This window comes from Aulonocara stuartgranti (genome assembly GCF_965226115.1).
Source record: "Aulonocara stuartgranti genome assembly, chromosome: 6".
NCBI lineage: Eukaryota > Metazoa > Chordata > Actinopteri > Cichliformes > Cichlidae > Aulonocara > Aulonocara stuartgranti.
Window position 1 is genome coordinate 21,084,130 of NC_138944.1, and position 14,728 is coordinate 21,098,857.

General features: G+C 43.6%; 1 protein-coding gene across 3 annotated transcripts in view; it reads right to left on the bottom strand.

Moving 5' to 3' along the window:
* Nucleotides 1-14,728, bottom strand: part of doc2g (double C2-like domains, gamma) — a 66,082-nt gene that overhangs the window by 35,703 nt on the left and 15,651 nt on the right. Inside the window, exon 1 of one of the 3 annotated variants that reach the window (XM_082535244.1) lies at nt 1,557-1,700. The exons of the other annotated variants lie outside the window; for them this stretch is intronic. The gene's annotated coding sequence lies outside the window, so the exon portion shown is untranslated. Of the gene's footprint in view, nt 1-1,556; nt 1,701-14,728 lie in introns of those variants that run through there. 3 annotated transcript variants of the gene reach the window in all.

The window sequence follows — 14,728 nt, forward strand, 5'->3', positions numbered from 1 at the left end:
TCCTTAATATCTGAGCAGTTTGTGTTTCACACACATCTTTACAAATAAAAGGGTTTCGCTCTTTAGTGTTTGACTGATTCAACTTGATTCGTTTGTTGAAGGCACAAACGTTTCCTTAACTTGAAAAGTTGCGTGTGAAAGTGCTGAAGCAGTTTTCATTGCGGATGACTTTCCTATTAATTAAAAGTGCACAGAAAAAAACCTAACGCATGTTTCAAGAGCATCTTTCTTTTATCTGTCAGATAAGAGAAAGATGCAATGATAAATCGGTCGAATGGTGTTGCAAACAAGTCAGCATTCGCTGACGGCAGCGGACGATATATATTTGTTGTGTCACATCAGTTTTGCACTGGCTAAATGTTCAAATGTAGTGTGATGAAGACCTGAAAGATTTGTTTCTCTTGGCACAGAGGGGGCGATTCATTAGGGAAAAAACAAATAGACTGAAAATATTCTCTTACCAGCTTTTTGGCCAAATTGTTATCACAGTTGCACTAAAAAAATAGTTTTTCACCCTCAGCAAATGTGAGGCAATGAGTCTGAGTAAAATGCAACTGAAATAAATAAAATCAAAGGTTTATTCATGCAAATAATTAATTAATAAGGAAAATGTAATTGGTATAAACTGAGACTGTACTCAAGCAACATTCACTTGACCAGATTCCATTAAATGTAAAATTTTGTAAGAAAATTAGATGAAAAAATTGCATGTAATTAAATTAGTTAAAGTCAGCATTTCAGGCTTTTTTGGGTTTTTTTGACTGTGGGCTGACCAAGGGTCTACAACTCAAAGATAGTTCACGAAAAACAGAAAATCATGGAAAAATTCGGAATCGTTGCCATTTTTGCATAACAAATGACTTAATCAGTCTTGAAAATTGTTATTGATTATTGTCCTGTCAATTTGCACACAGAATAACTGATTGATTGTTTCACCTCCTTTGAAATGAGCTCGAGCTTTAATGAGACTTTGCGGGAATGTCGTTCGATGTCATCTTTTTTCACAGTGAGCTTAATTTCTCCATCTACATGAGTCAGAGCTCGAGCAAAAATCAGCAACGGGGGGAAAAACAAAAACAGACTAACAATGCCTTGTTTTCATCAGCATTGGTGTAGCTCCTCTCCAGTCTACGGTGAAGCTCCACGCACAAACATTCACGTGCATGTGAGGCTGAATTTTAACGCACCTCTGTGTCAACACCTTAACTCGCTTTTGAACTTGCATCTGTAAGAGCATCCCGCATTCCTGACCATACTTCATTACACACATTTATTCACACCCTCAACACACATAAAGACCCCAAACCGCCTGTCCCCGTCCTCAACAACTACACTCATTCAGTCACTCACGCCGCTCTTACGTAACAGCACCTAAATTCGCTGCTTGGGAACCCGCGTTCAAATGTTCACTTGCAGCATGTTGCTTGCAAACTCATTCGCTCGCGTCCTTCTACATACTGAGACGCGCACATGCGAGCACATGTGCTCACACACACACAGACTTCCAGACACTCGTACACACATTCACAATTATAGCCACCCTCAAAAAAACATACCCAGGGACAGTCTTCATCTGTGCCAGCACTCCATCTTGCCTGCTCTCACATCCTCTGTCTCTCACACTCTGTGGAGCATGCAGACCAGCTTTGAGTCAATATATCCTTCTGTACTCTCTCTCTCTCTCTCTCTGCTTTCTCCTTGTCTCTGTTCATCGTTTGCTCTCCTCTCCCCTCCCTCTCTCCCTTCCCCTTTACTTGTGACGTATGTGCTTAAAATCCACATCAGTCGTTTCCATACTGTGCATATAGTACTGTCACTCACTTTCTCGGCAGTGGGGAGAAATCCGGGTAAAAAGGCAGGCTTGGGAGGGAGAAGTGTTTGTGGGGTTTTGACAGAAAGGGATAGAGAGGGAGAGAGAGTGACAGACAGACAAGAAGAGCAATACATCGGGACAGATGGGGAGACAAACAGACATACAGACAAACACAAGGCAGTAGGAGCAAAGACAAACACACAGAGACGCATATATATTTATATATATATATATATATATATATATATATATATATATATATATATATACATACAGTACATGTGGAGGGAAATGGGTGTGAAAACACTGACTGCACACAATAGGAAACATTACTTTAGGGTGGGAAAAAGGGGGACGGGGGCACTAGCTGAAGGACACAGAAAGGAAATTAAATTCAACGTGTTGACTGAGCTCAACAAAACACACCGCCAACCATTAAATTACACTACCAGATTACTTTGTGTGGGCTATGACTACAGCCAATATCAGACAAGCATATGTGTGTGCGTGTGTGTTTGTCTGCATGTGTCCAATTCAAGAAGAGCTGATAGTAACGGCTGCCACCTGCCACAGTAATAAAATGAATCAAAGTCAGCAACGCATCAGTAGCAGTGGATTTATGTGGGATGTCACTGATGGAAATCAGCGATGGACACAAGGATGAGCAAGAATAGGACTGACTGAGTGCGTTAAACCCTGCAAGTTTATGAGGTTTTTAAAATTAGAGGGCTTATTAGCATTAGAAAACTCCAAATCAGACATGTATGTCGATTTTTGTGTTTTATTTGTTGTGATAATACTTTTTTAACCCCCAAATCCTATTTTCTAAGAGGTTCAACATGCATTTAGACCTGGCAGTCATCCAAATGTATGAAATAGTTTATACTTTTTAGTCATTCAAAGACCTTAAGGCATAAAATGTGAACTGTTTGGTGCAATAAAAATGTTTTATGGTCCTGTTTGGTTACATTATTAAATTATCTTCAAAGCGACTGGTTAGTAAACTTTCTGAAGTGGATTTTAATCAAGTCAAAAGAAAAGAGAATATCTGAAGGAAAAATTAAAGGAAAGATAACATTTTGTAAATGTTAGCATGAGGAGCATTAAGGTCGATGGGACATGCAGCCAATATCAATAAAACACGAGGCTTTGATAGGAGGGGTGAAGAAGGGGCCATCTCCAGTATTCTAAGGAAAAGGGGAGAACAAAGATGGAAAAATGGATATAAAAGAGAAAATATCCAGTCTCAATGAGAAAAATGAGAGTAAACCAATAAACCTGGGTGGCAGCTCTTTGGAATCCCAGCAAAAAGGTTCATGGTTCAAATCCCAGCTGGGGGAGAGTTGGCATGTCCTCTGGTGCTCTGGCTTCCTCCCAGAGTCCAAAGACAAAGTGATTTTAAATTGGCCATGGAAGTGAGCTAGCGATAGTGTATAGCACAAACAACTGCACAAAGACATGAACGCTACATGATGTGTCATGTAGAGTGGGAGCCCATTGAAAGGTTGTTGGTTTGATCCCTGGCTGCAGTCAGCATGCCAAGATATTAAGTTGCTGCAGATGTGTCTGTCGGAGTGTGAATGTTAGATACAAAACACTTGTATAGGCAAGTTGTATAAAGTGCTTTGAGTAGAAAAGTGCTATATAAGAACCAGTCCATTTACCACGGTTAAAATTCGCCTTCAGTCTAAAGAGCTTTGAGAAAAGCATTTTAAAAACGTGAGTATATTTGTTTTGTCTGATATAACTGAGTTTCTTCAGAGACACAAACAGGCTTTTTGCCTTTAAATGACCCGATTTGTTTGAGACACTTATTCCAGCTATGATCTGTATATAAAAAACAGACATAACGTCAGGTCTGAAAAGTCAAGCCAGTGTCTAAGTGTCTTAGCTCTAAATCTTTGTAATGGCCATCAGAGGGCATCTGGTTGTGAGATGAAGCCCAACTGACCCCACTGCTCACTGAATTTATGATCTTATAAAAAATTCCTGATGACATTACAGCCTCAGTAGTTATGCAACAAGTTAAATATGTAATTAAAGTCCTATTCAGATAAAAATACAGAACAAAGCAGGATGTGATTTAGCTTAATTTAGTCTGATTGACGAGTCTCCACCATATAAGCATGCATTCATCGGTTTTCAGTTAGATCCAAGCTTTGTACAAACTAGTGGCTAATATTAGGCTGGCTGCATCCATCATTTATATACAGTCTATGATTACCTCCTATTTCATTGTGATAATCTTGACTGGCAAAAAAACCCCAAGTCATGCTAAGGGTAAAGTGGAGTACTGTGGTCATAGAGCACAAAGTTTATGGTGGATGAGGGGAGCGTCACTGGAGCTGCTGAAAAATTGCTTTCAGGTGGGAGTGCAGCATTTTGACCCTTGTCTAATAATAACAGTGTGTTTATTCTGGCAACCAAGATGACAAGAGTTGTCTGATAGCAGCTCAGCTATTCTCAGAATTACAGAATTACACCTGTCCTATAATTACTAATATATGTAGTAAATGCTGGTCTGAGCTGCACTCAGTGGGTTGGCGTAAACATTAACAATGTCATTTTGCATTGTTAAAAAGTAACAAATGATCAACATCAAGCATATTCAGTTATGTTAATGGTCGGAGGAGAAGAGGGGTAAATGCATGTGGGTGTGTCAGCTCATCCATTTATAGGCAGATTTAGTCTGGGCATGTCATCACTATCAGGATTACCACATCAATATTGCGTTAACAAACCATTACACTGTTTATTCATTAATTTGCAAGAAGAACATGTTGGCTAAATGAGTTGAAATGAGATAAATGATTACTCAGTGTACCGGTGCCAAAATGAACTATTTTTAAATAGGTGCTTTCGACATGCGCCACATGCTTCGAGGGGCTTGAAATTGATTCTCCTACAGTAAACATCTGCCTGAGTTCTGGCTACACAGACACAAAGTCTTCATGGTGTTGGTTTCCACACAGCTACTCAGCCGTCTGGTGAAAATGAAGAAGCATAGGTGAGCAATTTCACTCCACCCACAGCGTCAGTTATTAGAGTGCTCATAGCTGACCTCCAAAACTCTCAGACGCTCTTCATGTGTCTGTGCACTGTAGTCCACCAGGAGGGCTCTTGCAGCATGTTCAGGTCATGGATGAACAATGAACCACAGATTTGTGAGGCACTTTTGCTGAGTTAGTTTAGCAAAACAATTGCAAAAAAAAGTTTTCAATTATCTGAGTGGTGTCTGGAACACCAGGGGGGTTTGTTCTTTTTATTTTTTATTTTTTAAGCTGGACGGTATATAGAGGAACAAGGTTATAGGAGAGCTATATTGGTTGGCTTTTGTAGGTAGTGTATTTAGGCTATTTAGTTGTGTGGCTGGGGGAGGCATTATGTCTGATGTGGTGGTTAGTAATACCAAAGCACCACAGGGGCCAGTCCTGTTTCCATTCCTGTTTACTTTGTACACCTCAGATATCGAGTATATCAGTGATTCATGTCACCTGCAGAGGTACACTGATGACATCGCAGTGGTTGGGTGTGTTAGGGGTGGGCACCAGTTGGAGCACAGGGAGCCGGTGAAGAATTTTGTCAGGCAGAAATCACCTGCTCCTGAATGTCAGACATTCAGAGATGGCGGTTGATTCCCGGAGGGGAAAAAACTACAGGTGAGGAGGTCAGGAGGTTAAATCAGTGTTCATTTGAATGACATACTGAACTGGTGGAGCAACCGTGATGATGTGTACAAGAAGGGGATGAGCAACACACCCTACTTTCCGAGGAAGCTCAGGTCCTTCAGTGTGTGCAAAAAGATGCTTGAGATCTTCCACCTGACTGTGGAGGCGATTTTACTGTTGTCTGCTGGGGGGCAGTATCAGTGGGAGAGAGCCGTGCAGGATCAACAAACTAATTCACAAGCCAGGAGTCATCACTGGACACATTCTGGAGGTGTTTGAGTAAGTGAGGACAAGAGGTCACTGAAAAACTGCTCTCCATCATGGATACCTGTCACATCAGCTCCATTCATCACCACACAAGCAGCGGAGCTCATTCTTCCTCAACATTATTCAGTTATTGATGGCATAAAGAATACTTCAGGAAATCATCCATACTGTTATCAACACTGTGTATTAAAGCTTCTTGCTGTTCTATATCTATCTCTCTATACAAAAGGGCTCTAAAGAACCATTTAAATGAAATGTAGGTTACTATATAAGAAAACCTTTATTGAATCATGTCTAAATAACTGAATAATTTTAGGATTTGTGGGGTTTTCTTAAAATCCTGTTCTACACCATTGCAGATGAAGTTTTTTTTCATTTTGTTTGCTCTCCTCAAAGCACTGAAATCATCCATCCAAAACATTAAACAGCCAAAACACAGCCCAGAAACAATGCCTCTGCTACTCTGGATTAATCACAGGCATTGTTTTTCACAGTAACATTTTCCTATGAAAGAAAATGTCCGTGATTTTTACACACTGTATGAGCAAAATGAAGGGAATATAAATGTTTGTGAAACATGAGTACCCTGTATCCAGAATCACTCGATTTGAATGTTATGGCTGTTAAATCTCTGATATCAGCTTTATTTACTTGCATTTCTGTGGCTAGTAGACATCATCAGTGATAAACAGGAAACAACCCAGAATAGGTGTGTGAAGCCTCTGGCTACTTTAATAAGTGCATGCAACATCTCAGGTGAACGTTTCAACCTCACTACTAATTATTTTGATTCCTAAACCAAGCAGCAAGGTAAAATGAAATTTAATAGCTACTAAAAACTGAACCAAGGCAAAAAATTAGTATGACTCAAACACTCTGGATAATAATTGATGGTCTTTAAAAGTGAAATCTCTACCTCACCATTAAGTGAGGTAGACTGTAGAATAGAAGGGCCTCCTTCTTGTGGAAGTTATTTTGGAATAACATGTGACATTTTTAACTTCTAAAATTAGTTTGAAGATCATTTTATTATACATATATAGGCGGTGGAAGGAATACTTCGAGGACCTCCTTAATCCCACTGACACGTCTTCCGAGGAGGAAGCAGAGTCTGGGGATGAGGGGAATGACCCGCCAGTTTCCGGAGGCGAGGTCACTGAGGCAGTTAAACAACTCCTTGGTGGCAGAGCCCCTGGTGTGGATGAGGTCCGCCCTGAGTTCCTGAAGACTCTGGACGTTGTAGGGCTGTCCTGGTAGACACGCCTCTACAATGTTGCGTGGAAATCAGGGGCAGTACCCCTGGACTGGCAGACCGGGGTGGTGGTCCCCATCTTTAAGAAGGGGGACCGGAGGGTGTGTTCCAACTACAGGGGAATCACACTCCTCAGCCTCCCTGGGAAAGTCTATGCCAGGGTGCTGGAAAGGAGAGTTTGTCCGTTAGTCGAACCTCGGATACAGGAGGAACAATGCGGTTTTCGTCCTGGTCGCGGAACACTGGACCAGCTCTTTATCCTCTCCAGGATACTTGAGGGTGCATGGGAGTTTGCCCAACCAGTCTACATGTGTTTTGTGGACTTGGAGAAGGCATTCGACCGTGTCCCTCGGGGTGTCCTGTGGGAGGTGTTGCGGGAATATGGGGTGTCTGGCCCATTGCTACGGGCCATTCGATCCCTATACAACCGTTGCAAGAGCTTGGTTTGCATTGCCGGCAATAAGTCGGACTCGTTCCTGGTGGGTGATGGGCTCCGCCAGGGCTGCCCTTTGTCTCCGGTTGTGTTCATAATTTTTATGGACAGGATTTCTAGGCGCAGCCAAGTGGCGGAGGGCTTTCGCTTTGGTGGCCTCAAAATCTCATCTCTGCTTTTTGCGGATGATGTGGTTCTGTTGGCTTCATCGGGTGAGGGCCTCCAGCACTGGAACGGTTCGCAGCCGAGTGTAACGCAGCGGGAATGAGGATCAGCACCTCCAAATCTGAGGCCATGGTTCTCAGCCGGAAAAGGGTGGAGTGCCCACTCCGGGTCGGGGATGAGTTCCTGCCCCAAGTGGAGGAGTTCAAGTATCTCGGGTCTTGTTTGCGAGTGATGGGAGAAGGGAGCTGGAGATCGACAGACGGATTGGTGCGGCGGCTGCAGTGATGCGGACGCTGCACCGGTCCGTCGTGGTGAAGAGGGAGCTGAGTGTAAAAGCGAAGCTCTCAATGTACCGGTCGATCTACGTCCCTACCCTCACCTATGGCCACGAGCTGTGGGTAGTGACCGAAAGAACGAGATCGTGGATACAAGCGGCAGAAATGAGCTTCCTCCGAAGGGTGGCTGGGTGAGAAGTTCGGCCATCCAGGAGGGGCTCAGAGTAGAGCAGCTGCTGCTCCACATTGAAAGGAGCCAGCTGAGGTGGTTCGGGTATCTGACAAGGATGCCCCCTGGGCGCCTCCTGGGTGAGGTGTTCCAGGCATGTCCCACCGGGAGGAGACCCCGGGGCAGACCCAGGACACGCTGGAGAGATTATATCTCTCGGCTGGCCTGGGAACGCCTTGGTGTTCCCCCGGATAAGCTGGAGGAGGTGGCTGGGGAGAGGGAGGTCTGGGCCTCTTTGCTTAGGCTGCTGCCCCCGCGACCCGGTCCCGGATAAAATGGATGAAGATGGATGGATGGATATATATATATATATATATATATATATATATAAAATGCAGTTAGTCAAGATTTCCTGTATCTTGCTTTTTATTTCCTTCACCAACATGCTCTCGGCCCTCCGTTCACATACAACTCAGTTCTAAAGAGTTTGTTTCTCCACCCGAAGACATTTTAAATCCTGGCCGGCACAGCAGCTCCAAAAAGTCTGGAGGCCACAGATTACAGCTTAAGTCTGTAATAACTGAATTATTTCCATGGTTAAGAAAAATACCATCACAACATCTATCTAGAAAGATGTAAACCACTAGTGTTTATTGATGATTGCTGATTGTGTGACTGCTGTGTGAAAATGTAGTGTACAGGACTCTCTACTCAGCCAAATGCTGCAAAACTGACTGATCAGTGCTTCACGGTGCAAATGGATATAATGACCCAAAGCATCTTGCAAAATAGCCCAAGAGTTTCTCAAAGCAAAAAAAGGGATATTATTACATTTTCAATGGCCAAGTCAGTCACCTGATCATAATCCAAAAGAGCATGCTGTTTAGTTATTAAATACAAAACTGAATAAAAGAAATCCCCGTAAACAAGCAGCAACTGAAGCGAGCTGCCGTAAAGGCCTGACAGAGTATAGCAAGAGAGCAAACACAACATTTGGTGCCGTCCATAGCTTCTAGACTTCAGAGACTCATTTCTTGTAAGTGTAGCGCCTCTACTCAGGACCAGTACACTCTCACTTCAAATAGAGACCCTAGACATCTTTCTAGGTTCAGGAGGAGGTTTTGTTTTGGAGACTCACAAAAGGAGTTGGCTTGGAAGTGAATAACTGGGACCTTTATTGCCTCAGTACCATTTATACACATATACAACACAATAACCCAAATTGCACACTAATAGTGCATTTTTAAAGGTGAATACATGTAAAACAAAACAAAATAAAGACATTTAAATGGAAGATTTATACTGAACAGTATCAGAGCTCTTTGGAATGAATGAAACAGATTAAAGTGTTCCTGTTGTGAAGTTTGAATTGTCCAGTCTGAATTGTCCTTTAAAGTCGTTGAAAACCCAAACAGGTGTACTGTAGGGGAGTTGTCAGTATGCAAACCCTATTATCCGGGTAGGAAAAGTAGTGCATAGGGCTTATCTGTAATCCAGGGTTGCTTGAATCAGTTTCTCAGGCAAATCCCACAATCCGATCGCATGGCTGGCCACACCATTTCACGATCATCCAGGATCTCATTTGGGCTGTTCTCGCCGTCAGTGGTTCTCCAGAATTCTTCTAGTAGTTCAAAAAAACCAATCTACACAAACAGTGCAGAACAATCAATTTCTTTTCCCATTTTGTGTTCTTAACATGAGCTCATTAACTTCTTTTCCAAATGTATTAATCACAAATGGCATTCCCTTTAGCTTTACCAAGTTACAAGAGTTACAGTAACTTGTTTGTACCAGTATCAACAATTTTATCAAAATTACATCACAACAAAGAACATCAGCAGCTTAAACTGTAATGTAAACAGTCATAGCAATGAAAGCGACATTCATCCTTAAGGCTTACAAGCAAATGTAACTTAATTCAGTGCAAATACTATTAAACTTGAAATATGCTCATATCTATTAAGACATAACCATTCTAATATAAACAGAGCTATTGCTTCTACTTGAATACCTCCCCGATCGGAATATGGCTTCAGCGGGGTGGGGTGGCTAACAGCTATTAGCAGCTAGCATCGCATCTAGCATCGGCATCGTTTAGCTCAAAGCATTCAACACTTATAACACACTGTAAAGAACAACAGGAGAAGTGAAACAACACGCCAGATTCTCATAGCTCCCGATTGGTTTTTGTTCAAAGGTTTCTGAGCTGAATCGGCTAGTGAAATACATTATCTAACTTAACAGGTAGCTAACGAAAGCACGTGACTCACCGGGATTTTCAGACACAAATAACTTGACAGACGTTATTCCCTTTGTGGTCAGAGTTCAGGGCCTAATAAAAGAGTACCTTATTAGCATTTATACGTAAAACAATCTGGTCTCATTAACCGGGTTGCAGTATTGCATACCAAGATACTTTTTCCATGCGCTCCGACACGTACTTGACCGCCATCAGAGGGAAGATCTCACAGGAAGAGAGAGGTAATACTTCCTGCGCACTAGACGCAAGGTCATCAGAACACAAGACTGCATCACAGCGCCCCCTTGTGACAATAACAGGCTATAGCCTTAGATTACAAAAAGGGATTTTGCAGCCCTGTATTTCACATGGGTTACACCCTCCCCCTTTGACCCAGCATGAGCCCCTTCATGCGTCACGCTGTGGTCTACAGATGAACTCTCATAGTCACCTATTGTATAAAGTGCTTGGTTAAAGCTCTCTATGAGGCTCTGCGCAAAGGAAATTAAGGGATTTCCCAACTCAGGATAATGGAAGCGCCTTGGTGGTCGACGTGTCCTTTCTGACTTACGAACATGGTCATTTTTTTCTCCACTGTCAACAGTTTCCTTATGCTCCAGAGCTACCTCAGGGGTTTGTGGGTTCAGATCAATGGTTTCCGTAGCTATAGGAGCCTCTACATCAATGGACGGTACATCAATGCTGTCTTCGGCCACAGCTGATTTTTGATTAGTCATAGTTGGTAAAGTTACATCGTCTTCAGTAGGGTGTTGCTCAGCCACAACATCTGGCTCCTCTCCTTCAGCTACTTCAGGAGGTACCCCTACAGGCTCTGCAGGCAGCAAAGGGGAGCTGCCTCTGCAAGGCCCATCCTGAGGCTGAGGGTTTACACAGTCTGCTGGCATAGCTGGTATACAACTACCCTCCGGTACTGTTTTTCCTGTTTGCTGTCGTCTCTTCGGGATTTCAAACACCTGAACCAACTTTCCAGGAATGACAGAAGACTGCCTAGGATAGACAGGTGAGTCGTCTTCAGATTCTGATTGCTCCTCCAGTAACAGAGGCTGACTGCGCCTCGTTCTTGGCCTGCAACTCTTTGGCTTGACCTGGTCAACTTCCTCAGCTTCAGATAAGTCACCACAAGGGAGTAAGAGATCCCTGTGAAGAGTTCGAATAGGACCATCTCCATTCATAGGCTGTACAACATACACAGGTAGGTCTACCATCTTTTCCACCACTCTGTACATGGTTGACTCCCACTTATCTGCAAGTTTGTGTTTATTCCGAAGTCGCAGGTTCCGCACTAGCACTTGATCACCTTTCTCCAAAGTTGACTCCCTGACAGTTTTGTCAAAACGGCGTTTATTCCGTTCAGCAACCTTCTGAGAGTTTTTGGCAGCGATCTGATAGCTCTCTTGAAGGCGAGCCTTCAGAGCTCTCACATACTGAGAGTGAGATGTAGGAGAGCCATCTTTAACTGGCAGGCAGAATGCAATATCCACGGGAAGCCTCGGCTGGCGACCAAACATTAACTCGTATGGGCTAAACCCAGTGGTCTCGTTCTTGGTGCAATTATAGGCGTGAGTTAGTGGTTTCACATAATCGCGCCAATGAGTTTTCTCTTTGTCTCGTAGAGTTCCTAACATGCCAAGAAGAGTTCGGTTGAACCGTTCAACTGGGTTTCCCCGTGGATGATAAGGACTGGTGCGCACCTTCGTGATACCAGCTAGGGCACAGAGCTCTTTAATGAGTTGTGACTCAAAATCCCTGCCCTGATCACTAAGCAGGCGCTCAGGAAAACCATAATGCACCAGAAACTGCTCCCAAAGACACTTCGCAACTGTTGTAGCCTTTTGGTCTTTTGTTGGCATAGCAACAGCGTATTTGGTGAAATGATCAGTTATGACCAGAATGTCTTTGGTGTTGTGACTGTCAGGCTCCAAGGATAAATAGTCCATGCATACCAGTTCCATGGGACGGGTTGTTTGGATACTCACAAGAGGTGCTGCTCTTTCAGGAAGAGTCTTTCTTCTAACACAACGTCCGCAAGACTTAATCTTTCTCTCTACATCAGTTGCCATTTTAGGCCAATAAAATCTTGACCTAACCAAGTCGAGGGTTCTTTCCAAACCCATATGCCCCATGTCGTCATGAAGGCAAGTGAGAATGGTGGACCTTAAAGACTCAGGGACGACAAGCTGAAAGGTGACATTTTCACCTGATTTGCGGGTTCTGTAGAGGAGACCATTTTTCAGTTCCAAACGTTTCCACTCTTTGAGCATTAGTTTAAGCTCTAAGGATGCAGAGTTCGGATTGGAATTTGCTTCACCTCCATTTTCTAACATGTTGACCACATACCCAATAATTGGGTCAGACCTCTGATGCTGTTGGAGTTCTACCTCACTATAGGTAGGTATGACAGAACAACCTAATGTTCCATCATCTGCGTAGACGTCTGGCACCGCATCGGTATGTAGAGCAAGGGACTCTACCAAAGTGATAGAAGGTAGGCTATTGTCAGATTCACCTAAGAGATGACGGTGGCACAAGACACTGAATGTGTCAGCTGTCACATCTTGTCTGTTGGGAGATGAAGAGAGATGATGGGAAGCAAATTGTTTCATTCGCTCTTTTTCTTCAAGAGAAGCATAGTCATCATCCACAGTATCATGTGGCCGCCTAGAGAGGCCATCTGCATCTTGATTGCTCTTACCAGCACGATACTTAATATTAAAGTCGAAGGTGGAGAGAGCGGCCAACCAGCGGTAGCTGGCAGCATCGAGCTTGGCTGACTTCAAAACATAGGTCAATGGGTTGTTGTCCGTTAAAACCGTGAATGTGTTCCCGTAGAGATAATCTTGGAACTTCTCTACAATGGACCACTTTAATGCAAGAAATTCCAGTTTATGAGCTGGATACCGCTTTTCACTGGGTGAAAGTCCTCTACTTGCGTAGGCAATAACCCTCACTTCACCATCCTGTTCTTGATACAAGGCTGCCCCTAACCCAGAGGTGCTCGCATCAGTATGGAGGACGTATGGTAATTTTGGGTTAGCATATCCAAGCACTGGAGCTGATGTCAGTTTCTCTATGATTACCTCAAAAGCTTCCTGACAAGCAGGTGTCCAACGGCTGGAAAGAGGCTCTTTAGGGTTCAAGTATCCGCTAGGACCGGGTGTCACCTTCCTGCCCTTCCTGTATGGTGGGTAGCCTTTGGTAAGATCATTCAGGGGTTTGACAATTTTTGAATAGTCCTTCACAAACCGTCGATAGTACCCTGCAAAGCCTAGGAAAGACTTGAGGTCACTGAGCGTCTGGGGTCTTGGCCAGGTTTTGAGAGCTCTGACCTTCTCAGGATCGGTCTCTACACCTTTGGTAGACACGATGTGTCCTAGGTATCGCACAGAACTTTGGAAGAAGGAGCATTTTTTGGGAGAAAGTTTCAACCCATATTCTCTCAGTTGCTGAAGGACACGTAGAAGCCTGGTTTCATGTTCCTCCAAAGTGCTGGAGAACACGATGATGTCATCTATGAACACCAGAACTTCTTTCAGATTGAGGCTGCCCATACACCGTTCCATTAAGCGCTGGAAGGTGCTGGGAGCGTTGGTGATCCCCTGGGGCATACGGTTAAACTCGTAAAATCCCAAGGGGCACACAAAAGCTGTCTTGGGCTTATCACATTCCTCCATCTCAATCTGGTAATAACCAGACTTGAGATCCATTACTGAAAACCATTTGGATCCAGCAAGGGCTGAGAAAGCCTCTTCAAGGTTTGGAAGTGCGTACGCATCTCGTATTGTTAACGCATTGAGCTTACGATAATCAATACAAAGACGGACCTCTCCATTCTTCTTTTTAACCACCACAATCGGTGAAGCATAAGGGGACTCTGATTCACGGATTACTCCTGCATCAAGGAGTGCTTGCAAGTGCTTCCTCACAGCTTCATAATCATTTGGGTGGATTGGCCTGGACTTTTGCTTAAAGGGTGCTTCGTCCTTTAAGTTTATGTGATGTGTGACTTTAGATACATGTCCAAGATCCAAATCATGCTGGGCAAAAACATCAGCATAGGCACTTAGACGCTGGGTAACCCTCTCTTTCCACTCCTGCGGGAGGGGAGAATTGCCAAAGTCAAATGTCAAATCTGGGTGAGCAGGTTCATCAACTGGCTGTGCAGTAACATTACAACATTTCACAGTGTCATCATTTTTGGTTGAAATGGGTGATTCGTCATATATCTTTGCAGGACTATGGAGCTCTGCAATGATACATCTAGAAGGCAGTGTTACGTCATGCTCAGTTTCATTTCTCACCCATATAGGTAACCTATGAGGATGCTTCTTGGGCAAAGTGACAAGACAGCACTCCACAAAAATTCCCCCTGGTAAGGTGGATGTCGTTGGCTGTTCAACAATGGCACATTCACCAGCACTGCTGGATC